Source organism: Paroedura picta, chromosome 11 (assembly GCF_049243985.1).
Source record: "Paroedura picta isolate Pp20150507F chromosome 11, Ppicta_v3.0, whole genome shotgun sequence".
Lineage (NCBI taxonomy): Eukaryota > Metazoa > Chordata > Lepidosauria > Squamata > Gekkonidae > Paroedura > Paroedura picta.
In genome coordinates, this window is record NC_135379.1 from 13,066,560 (window position 1) to 13,086,997 (window position 20,438).

Genomic DNA, 20,438 nt, shown 5'->3' on the forward strand with positions numbered 1-20,438 from the left:
GGCCAAAGGAAAACACAGCACAGAAACAGGACTTCAGAGCAGTGAAAGACTGCACAATGACCTGCTTTTCTTGTCCAAAGGCAGCTGTTCCTCAACTCCATAAGTAGACCCAGGCCCATTCTGCACATTTGGGATAATGCACTTTCAAGGTGTTTTTGCAGCTGGATTTCCCTGCACGAAACAGTGAAATCTGCTTCTAAAGTGCATTATCCGACATGTGCAAAATGGGTCCCAGCGGTAGAATTTTGCCGTTTCCTGGAGCCACCCCCCCCCCCAAGACTTCTTCACCAACACCCACTGCTGGCAGCCTCGAGAGACAACTCTTGAAAGGCCATATTTGGGGATCCCAATTTTAGTTGGCGGAGCCACCCTCCCAACTAGTTCCCCACAAATGAGAGTTCTCATCATTTCAGCAGGGTCTGATGACTCTATATGGAACACTGAGAGTAGCCCAGAGTGCCCCCCCTCCACCGCCAACACACCAAAAAGTACCAGAAACCTTGCAGCTAAGAGAGAGAGAAAGACTCTGACTCCTTGCAACTAAGTGTCCTGTTGAAGGGCTGGAACATATGGCAGAGGATTCTGCAGAGGGCAAACAAGCAGAGCCCAGGATCCAAAACAGTTCTGGGAGGACGAATAAGCGGCAGAAACAAGAGACGCCTGGTCTTTGCCCTACTGGAAAGGTGATCACCCGATTTAACCTGTTGGTTCAGGAGGGGACGGTTGAGTTCCATGCTCTCTCTCCCCGCACACAAGACTGAGATCACCCCCAAATACCTGCACTATCCCACCCTTTCCCTTAAAACTTACGGCAGCCTTGCTCGTTCCTGCAGTTCTGTTCAGCCCCTTGTCCTCCCTTTGATCTGTCTGCCCCAGGCAGTGGACAAGAGCGAACTCTCTGAAAGGACAGCTCCTCCTCGGCTTCATTACACACGGGGAGGTTTTCCCGGTTGATTTATTGACTGAGACAGATTTATTGGGACAGGGCTTGGGAGTCCATGCCCTGTGTCTGGCTGGCTTTGTTGATGTCCACCGCTGCCGCTGAACTTGAACCCTGCACGATACGGCAGAGTGTTGCTAGTCCACGGTGGTAAAGCATAAGCTCTGCAGAGTTAGTATCACAGAACGAGCCCAGCTTAAAGGGCTCAGACAGTAGGGAAGGGAAGACTCACTGCCCCACACGACTGGCCAAGATGAACCAGACCACTTCAACTATACTGGAACTTCCTTTGAAGAGCACCAAACTTGTTATCACAAAAATAAACAATGTCACAACAATAGGCGGGAGGAATTCTAGGGCAGGGGTAGTCAACCTGTGGTCCTCCAGATGTTCATGGAATACAATTCCCATAAGCCCCTGCCAGCGTTTGCTGGCAGGGGCTCATGGGAATTGTAATCCATGAACATCTGGAGGACCACAGGTTGACTACCCCTTGTTCTAGGGCACTGGCCCTCCTCTACTCATGGGGAAAAAATTATTACTAGACTCAGGCAGCTGCATGTGTCCTACAACTCTGGTCTGCAAACTGCGAAGCCCTCCTTAAACCCAACGACTCTTTTGCCGGAGGGAGAAACACTCCAGTTGAAGAAAGACTTCAAACTTTGCCCTGCAGATTGGAAGGATACACACCCACATATTCTTAAAATTTAGCACGCCAAGACAAAATCCTTGTCTTTAGACATCACTCCACGATGTGTGTGTCTGTATACAGAGACCCCTTTCCTTTTTAATTGCCTGGCTTCTCACACACACACACACACACTACGGGAGGGGGGGGAGAGACTCTGACGATCTCTCAGACAGAAACATAGCCCTTTGTTCCATCTTGCATTTGAGTCTGGGATTCCCGGGGGCAGTCCGAGCCCAAAACAGCTTCTCAACTTTTTTACTGTTGAGAAACCCCTAAAACATTCTTCAGACTTCAAGAAACCCCAGTAGTTGCGTGATCCATCAGAATATGGTTGGGAAGCAGAGCTGTGTGCATGACCACTCAGAGCCCCCCCCCCTCCAGGCCCATCATTGACCATTTCGGGAGGGGACGGACCAGTCAACATGACCATTCTATGTAAATGTTTCAAAATGTTTTATGTAAACCGCCCAGAGCGTGAAGGGCGGAATGAATGAATGAATGAATGAATGAATGAATGAATGAATGAATGGTCATATCAGCTGATAAAGTTTAACAATTTTTTTTAAGTATGAAAAATTAATTAACTCCCACCCCTTTGGGAAACCCCTCCACAGCTGTTAAGAAACCCCAGGGTTTCACGAAACCCTGGCCCAATATATTAAGCTGTTGTATACTTTTTTCCCTCCTCTTCAACGGAGAGGGTGGGCAATTTTCACAATAATTTTTTTAGCTTGACACATTTCAAAATGAGTTCTGCAATGATTCTGATGCACTGAATTTTTCATTTAAAGCCGCATTACGGGAAAAGGTTTTGGGGAGGGGAGGGTTTGCTCCAGGTGCTCCCACCCCTTTCTTCCATCTTTAACTACGCAGAAACAAAACTAGAGGGTGGTCTTTCTAAAGAGATTCACCCCAGAATGCAGCTAAAAGGAGGGCCATAGAATATCCGTCATCCAATACAGACTGTGAACACTCCACAGTCCTAATCTCCGTCTTCTGAACTGCTTTGGAGAGGGATTAATTATAACAAGGGCGGCATTAGCTCAAAAATGTTAATTTCCTTCGGAAAGCAGACCTGATGCTGGCAGGAAGTCCAATGATCTTTTAAAAAGCCAGCAAAAAAAAAATCCCTTCCATTTTGGCGAAATCCACCAATGAACATGGGTGAAAGCCACTGGAAACAACACAGCCTGTTAATTGGCTAAGCAAGAAAAGACCAAGATGTTTCCTGCCCTCGGTTTAAACCACATGTGTTTAACTTGGAGTACACTTGAGCCCTACATGCATGAAAGTTAACATTTATCTAAGAACGACCGTAAGAGACCAGAGTTATTTTTTCAAAAACTATGTTGGTGTGCAAAAATTGGTTTACTCAGCAGTCAAGGCTCCACCACAGGGACTTAATTTCCTTTTGTATGGTGGGAAATCTTTTTCCTAGGTTTCATTCAACCCCTAAATCTTCATTATCACCAAACCTAAGCCCTTGCATATGTTCCTTCAGAGAGGCTGTCTTCTTTCAAGCTTAATCAGTTAAGAAGGGATCGGAGAACTGTTTCCAAAAAGGATAACGTAGATGAGCGAGCCCTTTCCTTGCAGAAATTTTATACTTTCTTTTACAAAGCTGGACAAGAATAATGGCGAACCCAGAGAGGGACAGGAATCAGTGCTCTTCTCTTTAAAGCCTTCCAGAGGAGACACAGTATAAGGTAACAAGGAGAAGGGATGTGAAAGGACGCGGGAAGCTGAGGGAACATGCGTCTTAAAAAATCTTCCTTGGCGCGTTGTAAATGGAGGCGGGAAGGAGGCAGAAGACAGGATAGAGTTGGACAAAGCCAGAAAGGCAATACGCATTGTTCTGACATTTAGAAACAGTCCCAAAATACAATACGTATCGTATCGTAGAAACAGTCCCAATACACGAGTGATAAAACCATAAGCAAATATATATATATTTATGATGAAAATCAGACAGTGACGGGCTTAGGCCACATTAATCCATGAGTTACAGACCTTATGAGAGCCAGTTTGGTGTAGTGGTTAGGAGTGCAGACTCCTAATCTGGTGAGCCGGGTTCGATTCTGCACTGCCCCACATGCAGACAGCTGGGTGACCTTGGGCTCCCCACAGCACTGATAAAGCTGTTCTGACCGAGCAGTGATATCAGGGCTCTCTCAGCCTCACCTCCCTCACAGGGTGTCTGTTGTGGGGAGAGGAAAGGGAAGGCGATTGTAAGCCGCTTTGAGACTCCTTCGGGGAGAGAAAAGTGGCATAGAGGAACCAACTCTTCTTCTATGAGAGGAATGAGCTCCACAGGGAAGAAACCAGCATCTGAAATCCCTACAAACCTGAATAGTTAGGCAGCACCACACTCGGTTGGGAGGGGATATCTTTGTCTTCTACACATGTGCCCCATGTGAAACCGAGGTAACCCAGTGCTGGTGTGAAAGCACCATCATCTCATAAATTTCATACACATCGTGCTATACTTTATAGACAAAGGAGGATCAGCACCTTGCAGTAAATGTTCTGGGAAGGAAGGCAGTGCTAATGACACCCACTGGCATCCACTGCTGCTTACTTCGACTTGGATAATCAAGAGCTGCAGAGCACCGGTCTGGGGTTTATGCATGTGAATTGTAACAGGGGCTCATTCTGCACACGTTGGACAATGTCCTTTCAATGCACTTCAGAAGCAGATTTTCCAATTTTGCACAGGAAAAGCCAGCCGCAAAAGCACATTGAAAGTACATTATCTAATGTGTGCAGAACGAGCCAGGGATGGAAAACAATTGGCGCAACGATTCCTTCCACATTTATTAGACACCATGCAAAGCAACACCAATACACACAGCAACAAAAATGTTAAATATAGCAACGAGTCCAGAGAAGTTATTTTTGTTTGTCCGAGCACATCACCTGCTCAGCTCATGAGCATAAGCAAACACTTGATACCTCCAAAGTCATTTGCTTTTTGCTAGATGTTTTATTATGTTGTGACCCATACAACTGTGCACCAATACACTGTGGACAAGCGACGTTTGATTAATAGCAGATTCCTGATCAGAGAATAAATGTGCACAGATCAAGAACTGTGAGGCAAAATGATTGGGGGGAACCACAAGAGAAAAACAAAGAAGGAAGTTATCTACATATGCTTCCACCAAATATTTATGGAGGATAGGTCTAATGACAACTATGAACAATAACAAGCAGGTAAAACCTCCATGTTCAGATACAAGGTGTCCAGTTGATAATCCCCAGATGGTAGGAAACGAAAAGAACCAACAAAATGGCATCCAAAATAAAGTCTCTTCTCCATTCTTGTTGGAGAACACACCGTTCTGTTGGTTCTTTTTGTTTCTTTTTTCATGGACCAGCTTGCCTTCATTTCCTTCATCCCCAGATGGTGGCTCCTGGGATTATAACTGATCTCAAGGCGATAAAGGTCAGTTCACCTAGAGAAAATGGCTGCTTTGGAAGGTGTCCCCTATGGAATTATGCCCCATTGAACTGTCTCCCCCCCCCAGCCCCTGTCTTTCTCAGACTCTACCCCAAAATCTCCAGGTATTGCCTCAACTAGACCTGACAACCGTATTGGTTGACCACTTTGAGAAATAAGAGACTGGGTGGATCTTTGGTTACACAAAAGTCAACTAAACCCAATAGAAGGGTCAATTTCATAGGACCTTTTTCATCGCAAGGTCCTTAGCCTCTGCCAATGAAACTTTGAGAGTCTTCTGCTCAGAGAACTGGTTTTTAATCGATCCACAACGCTCCCAATAAAACCGAGCATGTTTGTACGTATCTGTTTACTTTGCCCGCTGGAATATAATGGCAAACAGCTTCTATCCATCTTGTTGTTGTTATGTGCGAAGTCGTGTCCGACCCATCGCGACCCCATGGACAATGATCCTCCAGGCCTTCCTGTCCTCTACCATTCCCCGGAGTCCATTTAAGTTTGCACCTACTGCTTCAGTGACTCCATCCAGCCACCTCATTCTCTGTCGTCCCCTTCTTCTTTTGCCCTCGATCGCTCCCAGCATTAGGCTCTTCTCCAGGGAGTCTTTCCTTCTCATGAGGTGGCCAAAGTATTTGAGTTTCATCTTCAGGATCTGGCCTTCTAAGGAGCAGTCAGGGTTGATCTCCTCTAGGACTGACCGGTTTGTTCACCTTGCAGTCCAAGGGATTCGCAAGAGTCTTCTCCAGCACCAGAGTTCAAAAGCCTCAATTCTTTGACGCTCGGCCTTCCTTATGGTCAAACTTTCGCAGCCATACATTGCAACCATATGGAATACCATAGCCTTGACTAAACGCACTTTTGTTGGCAGGGTGATGTCTCTGCTTTTTAGGATGCTGTCTAGATTTGCCATAGCTTTCCTCCCCAGGAGCAAGCGTCTTTTAATTTCTTTGCTGCAGTCCCCATCTGCAGTGATCTTGGAGCCCAGGAAAATATCTATCCATCTACATTGTCTTAATTTATGCATTTCAGTAGTGTGTGTCCTGCCTTTCCACGCAAAAAGCAGACTCCGTGTGGTTTTACAAATATCTACAGTACACACTATAAACTCCACTAATTAAAGGCATAGCCTGCACTTAATAAAATCCCCAGCCGTATAAAGTCCGAAACCAGCATCACAGGAATTCTTCGTCTACTTGGGCTCCCAGAGGTTGCGCTAGAAGCGACGGCGTCTGCATGTCCAACACCAAAACGCCACCTCCATTATAGAGGCCTCGCACGAGCAATTTAAAAACACCACAAGGCAGCACAGTGGGACAATGTTGCTGTTGTGTTTGGGAGTTCCCTGCACACACTGTGCCAAAACAGCTGCAGGGGGAGGCCCTCTGGGCATTTTTAAATGGCCCATGTGTGGTTTTTAAAACAGTGGTGGCACCCATGTACTTGAGCCTACAAGAACCCTTCTAGGTATACATTTAAGTGCACTCGAGGGGTGGGGGGGCACTGCTTTTTAGCTTAAGGAACATGGTTAAGGATGGGAAAGTCAGAACTTCCTTCACTGCTCCATTCCAGAACTTTGGGCCCATCTCCAAAGATGTCCTGGAATGGACCACCACCTTTCAAAGCTCTCTAAAAGGATGGATTGCAGGACGGAAACTGATGCCAGTCCTTCAGCTATGTGGGCTTCAGGCCATGAAGGTCATTGGAGGTTAACACTGACACCTTTAATTGGGTGTGGAAGCACACTGGCAGGGAATATAGTTGCCCCCAAAACAGGTGCTGTATGGCAGAAATAGGGTGTTTTGGTTAACAAATGAGCTGTTGAGTTATGAACTGACAGAACTGCCCTGTTTATCTTTACAGAAAGCGCCACATAAAGCACATTATGGTCATCTAGCCTCACAATCACCGAAACAAGATTCGGCACAAACAGGTCCTCTGGATTCAGGAAGGCAGCTGGTTTCCACACCAGAGTGCGGCAAAGAAATAAAATACAGGCTTCAGGTGATGGTATATATATTATTTGTGACTGCTGCTGTGAGTGCCTGACAACTTAATGAGACCCAAAAGTGCTCTGTAGCTGTCACTTATCTGAGAGGTCTGCATTCCACAAGGCATGTCCCACCAGCAGGGACAGGCTCCAGCAAAGTTCACAGAGCACAACTTGGAATTTTCAACTCTCTTCGGTTAATGCCGAAATCTGCAACGTTGCAGGCAGTTACTATAACATAAACACAAACACATATATATTTTCCCATGGCAGGGAATCAGTTCTGGTATTAATATAAACTGAAATGTAAATAAGGATGTTGCATTTTTTAAAGAAAGCTTTCAAAAATCTGTGCCATTCAGAGATTCTAATTTGTAAGGGTACCTTTGTAAATTGTAAATCAGTTGGGCTAGAGCAGGGGTAGTCAACCTGTGGTCCTCCAGATGTCCATGGACTACAATTCTCATGAGCCCCTGCCAGCAAATGCAACATCCTTATTTACATTTCAGTTTATATTGCTGGCAGGGGCTCATGGGAATTGCAGTCCATGGACATCTGGAGGACCACAGGTTGACTACCCCTGGGCTAGAGTATCACTACCCTTGGCAAAGTGCAGAACCAGAAGAGACTCTTCCTCCATCCAGGGAAAGCCTGCTTCTGTTAGGAGGAAGATCCACTCTTCACTGAGCTGCAGCACAGGGCAACCCTGTAACTCCAGACGACTTACAAAACCAAAAATGCAATGCAATCAAACAAAATGTCAAAGTAATCTTTCGGAGATAGCTTCCTTCAAGCAGGAAGCCCCACAAGCAGGAATGTCCAACAGGTTTACAGGATCAGAGCCCTGATGGAGAAGAGTAATGCTCACACACACTTTGGCTTTCTGCACAGTTCAACTTGCATCCTTCGATATTCTTAATTCTATGCAGTATGCTTATACTGTCTAAGCGCAAAAGGATTTGGCTGCAATCTAACATAGCAGGAGCAGTAAACTACTTCTGAGCACCCTCTACAAGCGTGTAGGAACATACAGCAAAACAGCTGGGTCACAGATTATAAATCCTAGGATATGGATTCCCCCCCCACCCCACCCCAAAAAATCACGCAGCATCAACAAGATCAGAAAAACTTCCCGCTATTTCATGGCACTTTGTGACCAATTCTTCTTAAATATTGAACAATGGTTTTTTTTTTTAAGTTTTATTAAATTGTAGCTGAGTTTAGTCCACTGGGGTTTGCAAAGGGAAGTTGTGGGGGAGGGGAGGAGATCAGACAATAGAACAGGAACATTAGTAAAGGGCTGCTCAAGAACAAGACCAAACATGTGCTTTGAAAGATCTTCAAGAAATCTATTGTAAATATTTCAGGATTATCCAAGTACGCTTATATAGGTATTATAAAACACTGTTTAGAAAGCAACAGAAAGAAACAGTCAGGAGGAGCTGTGGGAATGAAAAGTTCATACAACGGGGCCACGAGACAGATAGTAAAGAAAGATCTGACTCGATATAAAACATACGGAACTGTATTATATTGAGGCAGATTTATGGCATATTCGTTGAGTATTATCTACTCGTCTGAAGCACCAAGCCTTCCCCAGTACCCAAGACACTCTTGACTGGACAAATCAGTCTGCACACATGAGGAGGTGAAAGTACTGTCTTGGCGGATGCTTTAGAATCACAGAATCATAGAGTTGGAAGGGGCCACACAAACCATCTAGTCCAACCCGCTGCTCAACGCAGGATCAGCCCTAAGCATCCTAAAGCATCCAAGAAACGTGTGTATCCAACCTTTGCTTGAAGACTGCCAGTGAGGGGGAGCTCACCACCTCCTTAGGCAGCCTATTCCACTGCTGAACTAATGCTTTCTTCATAGATCAGCAAAAGCCGGGTAATCTCTAACCATGGAGGCTAAACTCCTACCTATGCTAGGCAAAAGGAACAGTAAATTGTTCCTCAAGTCAGCCAGCAATGCAAGGGACGCAGCTGGAATATCGTTTGTTGACATGTCAGCTTCCCGTAGCCATGGTGTTCTCGGGCCAGCTGACAGAAGGCTTCACGTCCTGTCACTGAACTATCTTCAGCCTTTGCCCACACATGCCAAAAATGGAAGCCAAGTTCACGGACAGACATACAAAGAAGGCACCGAAGACACACATGGATGACAGTACTTCTGTGATCCTGTCCTCTATTCTCACCCGTACCTGCAAGAACTTCAGGAGGCAACTATGCCTGGATAACCCTCGTTGTTCCCGTTTGTACTAACTACAACTCCGAAGGAACTATTATTTCACAGCTGTCTATAAAAAAAAGAAACAGGAACGCACTATTAGAATATGACGAGGCATGTTTCACAAAAATAAAGGCAACCACAAAAACACAGAGCGCAATGGGGAAAGAAAAACCACAGGCCAGAGATAAAGCTGTCTTTGTCTGACTGGCTGCTCAGGGGACCCCCAGATCTTTGTGCTGCCTTTTAGCGCACGTAGCCCTTTCATCGGTCAAGGGGGGAGGTAAAAGAGGGGGAAACCACATCTTCTGGCCAATCAGGCCAATGTGGTGTCCTCTGGATCAGAACGTGAATGACCCAAGGATAGCCACAAAACCACATTTTAGCTGTTTCAATGCTTTGTCATGAATAGGTCACCGCCCAGAATGTTTTAGGCAAAAGCACATCTTAGTGCCTAGATCACAGTGGTGTGAGAGAGAGATTATTTCACCACCACCACTGCATCCATGTCATATCTTTCCGACTTGCTATTCTGGGTGGTTACGATTCTTCTCTAGCTCCTTCCTGATGACAGTTTACCAGAATCCTCTGTGGCCCAAAGATATCCCAAGAGTGGATAACCCAAAAGGCTACTCAGGGAATTGCTTTGGAGCAGGGGTAGTCAACCTGTGGTCCTCCATTGTTCAAGACTGTATATAAATTGTCCCCCCCCCCCCGGGATTTCTAAGTTCAGTTTTGCTTCTTGTCCCACCATGCCGATCTCGCTTTTTTCCGCTGCTCCAAACAGACGAATGCTCTATCTTGGTCTACACCCCAAGGCTGTTGTGTAGATGGTGCCCCCCCCCCGGCAAAGCAGCTTGCCCTACCGCAACCCCTGTGAAAGGGTTGTTCGACCCCCAAAGGGGTCCCGACCCCCAGGTTGAGAACCACTGTACTAGTGCATGAAAGCCTCCCTTACATTGTTAAAACTTGAACCTAAGATCCATTTTACTGTTAAGCTCCAATTAAATTGAATTAATAATAATAATAATAATAATAATAATAATAATAATAAATCTTGTTTGTTCAGGCCTCTGGTGCTGTTTGATATGATTCCATCGGACTATCTTCTCTGCTGTAATTTCTGTACAGGGGCTGTTGGTTCCTCTTGCACGTAATTATTTTAATTGTTTTAAGGGATTATTCATTCATACATACGGGAATGGGGAAGAAAAGAACATGTGCCCCTGAAGCTACAAAAATGTTTCCAAAGCAGTTCTATTATGCACGTTTATGAGAATAGCTGAACCAGACGCACGGGAAGGGTGTGGCATTGCTGTACAGGAGAACAGTACATGTGTTACGGAAGCCTCAAGCAGTGTAACTTCTTCAGTGATGACCTCTGTCATGCAGCTATGGCTGTCGGGGACTTTCTGTACCAGTGCAATGCATCTGAGTACTTTAATTATTCTGGTCAGCAGGGCAGAGGTTTGTCCTCCTACATCCTCCCTCAACAACCCCCCTTAGATGTTCAGGCAATCTGCTGGAGGGCATTTTGGTTCATTTCCTAAATCATAATCACAATATATTTGAAAAGGATCAGAGGCAACTTCAGTGCTATAAACTGAAGCGCTAGCACTATTTTGCTGTACGAAGACGGAGGGTGTTCCTAACCAAGTAGCTCATCCTCAAGCAATTCTTTTTTACCGTCGAGTCACAGCTGATTAATGGCAACCCTGCAGGGTTTGCAAGGCAAGAGGCATTCAGAAGTGGACATACACAGTGTGGCTGGCAATACAATTTATCTTCGCACCAATAAAGATTCTTGTGACACCTCCAATTAATTTCCTGATCTCCTCAGAGCTCCCTAACATTGCCGGATTTCCTCTGCCCAACATGCTAAATTGAGCGGTACATCAGCCTTTCTGGAGAAATATGTCAATGGAGCGAAATATACTTGGCTGCTATAATTCAACTGCAGTTTTTTATGCCAATAGATGACATTTTTAACAAAATATTTTAGACAGAGACAAAAGAATGGAAAGTTTAAAAAAACAACAACAACAGATGGTCGGTGAGAGTTGAGAAACTCATGGGTTCTTTGAGCTGCAGAGCCAAACTCCGTTCACTGGATCTCTTGCATTGGTTGGAGAAGTGAATCTCTGGAGTGTACAGAACTCTTCATCAAGAGAAGCCTTGCAACACAAAGCTACAAGGCATTTTCACAGCATTCTGGAGTACAGAAGGGATGACGTTGCCAGAGTGCTCATGGACCAGTTCGGGACTCAATGCTGGTATTCCGTAAACCAGGGGCAGTCAAACTGCGGCCCTCCAGATATCTATGGACTACAATTCCCAATTCCTACAATTCCCACAAGTACACGCTTTGTTCTTCTCGGGCAAAATGGCGGCTACATGTGCTGAGATGATCATATGGTGCCCGCTCTCCCAGGATGCAGGCAGGAGTGCCGGAGATGACACACTTGGAAAGCACTGATGTCATATCACTAGACCAGGGGTAGTCAACCTGTGGTCCTCCAGATGTCCATGGACTACAATTCCCACGAGCCCCTGCCAGAAAACGCTGGCAGCGGCTCATGGGAAGTGTAGTCCATGGACATTTGGAGGGCTGCAGTTTGACTACCCCTGCCATAGACCAAGCAGACTGCTTTGAACGTATGGCAAAAGCCAGGTAGGGCTATTTTAAGGCATTAAACAAACACCACAGAACGGCTGTAAACCAACCGTGGGCTAAACCCCGAAGTGTGTTTGGAAGGCGTGTGACAACATCCTTGCGGAAGCTAAGCTGATTTAGGCGTGGCGCTACACCGACAGGAGACCTCCCGATATGCTGGCTCAAGTTTCTCGATGGGCAAACACTGATGCAACAATAAATAAAATACGACGGAGTATGGCAGCCACAGCATTGTTGTTGGATGTTGTTGTGGTGCTATCTGCATTCCTTTGCATGCATTATCTCTGTAAACAGTCTAAAGTGCTGCATAATTGCTGAGTATTTTCACAAGGGGACAAAACGGTGTCTCCACACTTTATGAGTTCGTCTACGCCAGAGGTTTTCCACCTTCCTATTGCCGCGACCCTTTAATACAGTTCTTCATGTTGTGGTGACCCCCAACCATAACATTAGGCAAAGGTTCTTTCAAAGAAATTAAACCAAAACTGACCAATGGCATGAAGATCCATGGTTCATGATTGTATATAAATTGTTTTTTTTTTCTGGAGTTTCTCAGTTCAGTTCTGCCTCTTGTCCCGCCATGCCCATCTCGCTCTTTTCTGCTGCTCCAAACATACAAACGCTCTATCTTGATCTACCCCACAAGGCTGTTGTGTGGATGGGCCCCCACCCGGCCAAGCTGTTTGCCTTGCCGCACCTCCTGTGAAAGGGTCATTCAACCCCCAAAGGGGTCCCAGCCCCCCAGGCTGAGAACCAGTGGTCTATGCTGATGCAAAGTACAGTATCGGCCCAGCCTCTAATGCACAGTTCCTTCAACTTTGGTCTTGCACCATTTCTCCCTCCAGGTTTTTGGCAACTTCCTGTTCATGCTCCATCACTTAGTCGCAGAGGCCTGGAAGATCTACTGGGTCTAGGGATTACAACTCATCTCCAGGTGACAGAGATCAGTTGATCTGGAGGAAATGGACACTTTGTAAGGTGTCCTCTGCCATTGATGCCCCTCCCCTCCCTAAACCCACTCTCCTCAGCCTCCAGCCCCCAAAACTTCCACTTATTTACAGCCTGGAGCTGGCGACCCCAACTGAGTCCACCACCAGAGTGACTAATACATACGCCTGCACTGAAGAACCCTCCGCTCCACTGTTTGCAAACCATTCCCCGTATTCAATATAATCTTTTGCACAATGTTCTCCATCTCAACAGAACTATATAAAACAAATTGGAATAGCCATCACGGAGCCTCACTCACGTCACGCCTGCTGACGTATTAAATGCCTGAGCCCTCTCCGTATCATATGGGGATGTTCTCGACAGTTGCCCAGAAGAAGTCCTTGCTGGGGAGGATAACAAAAGTCAGAAGGAGCCAATATAGCTGCAGCTGACGGGGCTGGGCTGTGAAAAACCGTGAAACAGCTGTGAAATGCAAGGCACTTTTGAGCAGGCTGCAGCGTAATCCAGAATAATGCTCCGCATTTACTGACACACACACACCCCACGCAGCCAAGCACAGGCCCTGTGCATGCACAACGGCTGCTCCTTCCTCCAAGCCAAGCACTAAAAGGACGGAGCTGGCAAAACCAGCAGCCTCCATCGCAGGCATCAAAGAAAGCAGCTCAGGCACTGGACGGAAACACTCAGACCTCCCTCTTGGCTTCTGTCAGTTCCTTTCTGGATAATTACTGACCAGGAAAAACTAGAGGAAGAGACAGCAGGGACCAGCTCAGAAGGAGGTAGGCTAGGCTGAGAGAGAAAGAGAGAGGCACGCAGGGCCCACGGTCACGCAGCACGCTTTCACAGCAGACTGTGAATTTGAACCTGGGTCTCCCAAGTCCTAGCGCAGCGCTCTTCCTGCCATGCCACATTATGTGCGCACGTCTAGGGGGCTCCCAGAGGCACCAGGTAAAGCTTCCCCACACCACATGGCACAAAGCACTGGACTTGAGGGAGGGAGACCCAGATTCTAATCTTTTTATCTGTATCTCCTGAGTCATTTTAGGTTTGCAATACTGTGTGCTGGGCAGAAAAAAACGTACACCTTCCCTTTCCCTTGGGCGCCAGAGTCCCAAACGAATCGGTCCTTTGCACGTCTGAAAATTAAATTCTAAGCAATGCCAGGAACTCTGCCCAGAAAACTCAGGTGTAACTAGAATGAAATGTGCAAGTATCATTACTTAACTGAGGAGGTCTAACTACGAAACTAGACATTCCCTACTAGACTTCGGTTGATGTGATGAGGATGACTGAAGATTCTGAGGACAAGAACTTTTCTGCGTGCTTAAGGTTGGCTTCTCGAAGGGATATGCAATTTCTTCTGTAACCTGCAGGGCTTATTGAGCCATGTGGGTTTGTTTCTTGTCCGCATGCTCAGAATTTCAATCTGGTTCCACTGTATTAATATAATAGACCGCAGCACCTGCATCCTGCGATGCAAGAGCTAATACAGGCTTCTCCAACACTCAGCAATGTTCAAGAACACATCTAATTCCCCCTATGCATAGACATCCAAGAAACGTTGCTCTTGAACGCTTGGGTGGGATGAAGTGTCTATAATCTTCTCTCTTTCTCTCTCTCTCTCTATCTATCTATCTATATTAAATACAATGCACATATTTTTAAAACTCAGGGTGCTCACTAAATGTCCTTGGCTACAATCGTCCCTTCTCCATAAAAATCTAAATAAATAAAGAGAACTAACTCCCCCCAGCCCAAACACACATCATGTGGAAGTAGTTCCATTTTCTTATTAAGATTTGGAAGATTTACAAAAAAAGCTTACAGCAGAACATCTGCTGCACAATAACGGTGATAAGAGGGAGAAGAACCATCCAGGGAAGATTAGAACTAAAGGCCACCTCTATGCGCAGAAAACGTGGCGAACATGTGCTGCATGTAAGCAGAAGTCCCCTCCTAGACAGCCGAATTCAAAGCAGAACTTGGCTTGCCATCTTCTTTATCCTCCACACCAATCATCTTGGAAGTATAAGCAAGAGGGCATTGTCCCTCTTTTGAAATTACATCAGGACACTGACTAGAATTGTCCAGAAACGACAAGATTTGCGGCAGCCTCTAATCTGGAGAGCCTGGTTTGATTCCCCGGTTCTCCACAAACAGCCAGCTGGGTAACCTCGGGCCAGACACCGTCCTGTCAGAGCTGTTCTCACACAGCAGTTCTGTCAGAGCTCTCCCAGCCCCACCTACCACACAGGGTATCTGTTGTGGGGAGAGGAAGGGGAGGCAACTGTAAACCACTTTGAGATTCCTTCGGTTAGTGAAAACAGGGTATAAAAGCCAACACATTCTTAACATTTATTTATACATAGATTTCTATAATTACCCATCCTGGCTCTGCTGGCTCAGGGCAGTTCGCAGCATCGTTCACAATAGTTCCACAGGCAGTTAAAAGAATAAAAACACAAGACATTCTATTGACCATCAGTAGCCCTAAATCAAGAGCCTCTTGTGGCGCAGAGTGGTAAGGCAGCAGACATGCAGTCTGAAAGCTCTGCCCATGAGGCTGGGAGTTTGATCCCAGCAGCCGGCTCAAGATTAACTCAGCCTTCCATCCTTCTGAGGTTGGTAAAATGAGTACCCAGCTTGCTGGGGGGTAAATGGTAATGACTGGGGAAGGCACTGGCAAACCACCCCGTATTGAGTCTGCCATGAAAACACAAGAGGGCGTCACCCCAAGGGTCAGACATGACCCGGTGCTTGCACAGGGGTTACCTTTACCTTTACCTTAGCCCTAAATCGTAACCCTCTGTTCGCCACCATTACTTTGACTCGCAGAACTTCAGTCCCTGATGTTTTACTGCTCACTGGGCCCAATCAAACGCCTGGCAGAAGAGCTACATTTTGCAGGCCCTTCAGAATGGTGAGAGTTCCTGCAGGGCCCACAGCTGTCCTGGGAGCTCGTTCCACCAGGCTGGGGCCAGCAACGAAAAGGCCCTGGCCATGTTTGAATTGGCGGACTCTTTGGGTGCATAATCATCTAGGCCAGGGGTACTCATACTGTGCCCCTCCAGATGTCCATGGACTACAATCCCCATGAGCCCCTGCCAGCAATATAAACTGAAATGTAAATAAGGATGCAAATGCTGGCAGGGGCTCATGGAGATTGTAGTCCATGGACATCTGGAGGGGCGCAGTTTGACTACCCCTGATCTAGGCAGTCCCTCAGGTAAGCTAGACCGTCATACAAAAGGGCCCAGCATTTCAACAGCACACTGCCAGGTACAAAACCATGGCAGAGACCAGCCTGTTTCAGCACATTAAGACAAAACCAGTGCATCTTGAAATGGACTTGTGAACCTCCACGATGTATTGAAATAGGCCACTTATAGCCCCAGCACTGCACTTCATCCGGAAGAAGTTCCTGACAGTCAGAGCGGTTTCTCAGTGGAACAGACTTCCTCGGGAGGTGGTGGGTTCTCCATCTTTGGAGATTTTTAAATAGAAGCTGGAGAGCCATCTGACAGTGAGGCTGATTCTGTGAAGTTTCAAGGGGGTGGCAGGTTACAGAGGATAAGTGATAGGATTGTGAGTGTTCTGCATTGTGCAGGGGGTTGGACTAGATGACCCATGAGGTCCCTTCCAACTCTATTATTCTATGATTCTATGAATTAATTTGCTGGTAGCAGACTGGAGCACCTGCCCAGTCCTGCACTCAGTTTACAAAAGCAGCCAGCCATACAGCTCGGAAAGCAAAGCCCCAGGCTGCAAAGGGAACTGTGCTCCATCCTTTCCACAAGAACTAAATTCAGAAAGGACATTCTGCTCCAGCAAAGTGCTGGAAAAACTTACATCTCAGACGCACGACAGACTCTATTTTCAAGCCTCGGGGGCAACATTGACACTCTACAATGAAATGAGTGTAATTAAAACTGCATTTCCATTGGTAGTGCCAGGGCAGACTGGCAAACCTTCAGAGTGAACTGGATTTAAACCCCATGTGGTAGAGAAGTTGTGTTTCTTTAGGTAGATTAATACTGGCAAACTGTCAGAAACCCTACCTGTAAACCTCATTTGAGACTTTTGCTGCAGGAGGGCCTTGGCCTCTATCAGTGCCTTTCCAAGGCCCCATTTAGAAAGCGATTTTAAACAATTCACTCCTTTACTGGAACAGCCGTTTACCGCTCAAGCAACTGTTGAACTTCCTATTGCGTTAGAAGCAAACAGGATGCTACCCTGGGAAAGGAACAGGACCGTGATGTTCGGCGCAGTTCCATCGACAGCTAAATTGGAGCACCGACATGTGAAGCAACCAGGAAGTGTCCACACAGCCTCCAGAGACTGTACTCAAAAGAAATGAAATGCCTTGAGATGCAAATCTGCTTTTTAGGTGGCAACAGCACCCAAGACGCCCTCCTGGTAAGTTTAACTTTCCATCCTTTCAGGCCACTGATTACTGCTTTGAGAGCGACTATGTATATAATCATCTTCTATCAAGGCGTCAGCCACATGACAACTTGGCAAAATACTGAAATACAGAAGAGGTTGAGAATGGGCACCTCCAATCTGGGCTCCATCCCACACCTGCCACCTTCTCCTAAACTGGCCCCTTGCAGTCTCGGTGGTGGGTGGGCAACGTTGGTACAGGAGGGAGCTGTGCCCTCCCATGTAAACTGCAGGCTCCCAAACTGGGCAAGTGGCATGAAATAGCGCCACACTACAGATACTGCCGGAGAGGCGGAAATCTCTGAGATTGAGAACTGGCCTTTTATATTCCACTTTTCACTACCCAAAGGAGCAGCAAAGCAGCATACAATAACATATCCCTTCCTCTCCCCACAACAGGGTAGATGGGGCTGAGGGAGTTCTAAGAGAACTGCTCGGTGAGAACAGCCCTAAGGAAACTGACTGGCCCGAGGTCATCCAGCAGGCTCCATGTCGAGGACGAGTGGAGAATCAAACCCAGTTCTCCAGATTACAGTTTGCCGCTCTTCAGTCACTATGCCGTGCTGGCTCTCAAGAATGGCAGGAATTTTAAAGATAATTGTTGGGCATGCTTAGATGCTAATATATCCAAGTGGGGGAACAGAGACTGCCAGAACTGTGTAGGTCATGGCCCAAACCAAGCACCCTCTGTATACCCCACTCCGGAACAAGCTACGTGTTCAAAATATATTACTTTAAGTTGCCATTTGATTCTTCTGCATAGAGACCTAGTTCAAAATTAAGGTGCACCAGTGGGGTAGCTGTGCTGGTTTGTGGGCACAACAAGAATCCCTTCGCACCTAAAAGGCTAAGGACTCAAGCCTCTTGTTTAACCTAACGTCGTAAAACAGGCCAACCGCTATTATCAGAGTGCTACACAAACAGAACAGAAGTAAAGAGAGAGAAATCCCCAAGAGTCATGCTGCTGTCAACACAAGCATGGAAGGTGGGGGGGAGTGAAGATATCCCAGCCCCCTACAGAGGGAGAGAGAGAGAGCAATTCATTTAATCTGGGTCATAATCCTGCATATATATATATCAGGGCACCAGACCTGAATACAGAACCGTTACTCATCTGGCAACAGGAAATGCCACTTCGGCCACAAAGTGCAATCCCAAACTGAGTTATGCTCTTCTCAACCCACTCGTTTCAACAGGCTTAGAAGAGCACAGCTGTGCCAATTCAGGGGCCAATTCCTAGAAGCATGCGAAGGGGAGAGAAGACTCCCACAGAATACAGTCCAGGGGTGACCTGAGGGTGCGCAGCTTTAAACAACCAAAGGTGCTATGGCCTCAGTCTATTTCTCCCAAAATCTGCACAGCGGTCATCTTAACAGCCGAGATGGATACAGTCTATGAGAGTATTCTGGACAGGAAAGTTTTTAGCAGCCAACCTAAGAGGAGCAAAATTGCAGCACATTTACTTATGATTCCTACTGTGATAAGCGGAGTTTGCTTCCAAGTAAGCCTAGTTAGAATCAGGTGGCCAGTTTGCAGTTCCAAGATATTTCTCCTAGGAGGCAGGTGCCGCTGGAAGTTACGTTGAAGCAGGGGCCGAGGAATGCAAAATTCCAGGGACAATAGCCCAGCAAGGAACTTGGTGGGCGCTTCTTTTTATGAAACCTCTTATGCACAAACACCAGTGAGGGTCTCATATGGAGTCAGGCCACTGGGCCTAACAACGTCATGGGGTTCTACTCAGACCAGCAGAGGCTCTCCAAAGCCTCAAGTGGGAAGTCTACTTTTTAAACAGTGGAGTTTGCTAGGAATGGAATCTGACTGGGACCTTCTTCTTCCAAAGCAGAGACTCTACTGCTGAGCTACAGGAATACACTTAATAAGGTGAGTAGCAGACTGTGCAAATCCTAGCCGGGATGTTATTTAGCATGAGCAGAACCGTGTGTGTATAGGGGGAGGAGCATTCCGGCATCCCCTCTCCTGCTATGCACCTTGAAATTGTGCCAGGGGAGGGGCTGGTCCTCCAGAAATATTGAGAGGGAGAAACTGGTGGAAAAAATCCATTTTCCGCTGTCAGCAGAAAACATAGTTAGGGTTGTCTGTGGCCCGTGGTAGTTCTTGGCCCCTCCAGTATGAAACAAGACAAACAAAGCTGGATTCCAACCTCAGATACTTAGAGACAGAGAACCCAAGGTAAACTATGTCTTACAAAGGACTGTTAAACTTTAGCAAGACAACTTTGAGCCTCACTCTATGGGAGTCTAGACCAGGGGTAGTCAAACTGCGGCCCTCCAGATGTCCATGGACTACAATCCCCATGAGCCCCTGCTAGTAATTGCTGGCAGGGGCTCCTGGGAATTGTAGTCCATGGACATCTGGAGGGCCGCAGTTTGACTACCCCTGGTCTAGCTTATCTCCCTTCCCGGCAGCTCGATTCTCTGCGCAAGAACAGCAGCAAAAAAAAAAGACTTGTTGGAATTAAACCTTGGAAAGCACCAAACTGGGTTTTATGAGATCATGCTGCAAATGTGTACCCGATGAACATTCAAGCCAGAAAGGAAATATTTCGGATCTCGAAGCCTCCCACGATCAGCATCAAAAACTGACACAGCCTATTTTATAGCTGCCGGAGGCTACAGAAGAAGAAGAAGAAAAAAAAGCCAGATTAGCAACACCATGAATGAACTAAGGTGGGAAAGTTTTCAAGACCGCAAAGAACAACAGAAACAAACGCCACTTGCTTTCCCTTCCCAAAGAGGCCAACACAATCCCCCTATTGACCAGGTCCCCTTGTTGGCCTTTGCAGAAGTAAACAAAAAACAAAACCAGAAACATTTCCAAAACGGAGTTATTTGGCGGGACAGTTGCGGAGGGAAGGAGACGCTGCCCTGCAGCTGCCAAGCTGTGCCTGGAAAGCGAAGGGCATCCGGCGGAGACCCCAGCCCAGCTCAGGGCAAGCGTGAGACTCCCACCGTTTGCCGGGCAGCGGGAGGGACAACAGGTGAGGTTACCTGGGAGCTCTGAGAGGCTGTCAGCGGGAGGCGAAGGGAGACAAAAGAGCCT

At 46.7% G+C, this 20,438-nt stretch overlaps 1 protein-coding gene across 1 annotated transcript in view; it reads right to left on the reverse strand.

Annotated features, from left to right (window-relative positions):
* Nucleotides 1–20,438, reverse strand: part of SVIL (supervillin) — a 162,188-nt gene that overhangs the window by 140,859 nt on the left and 891 nt on the right. The window lies entirely within an intron of this gene.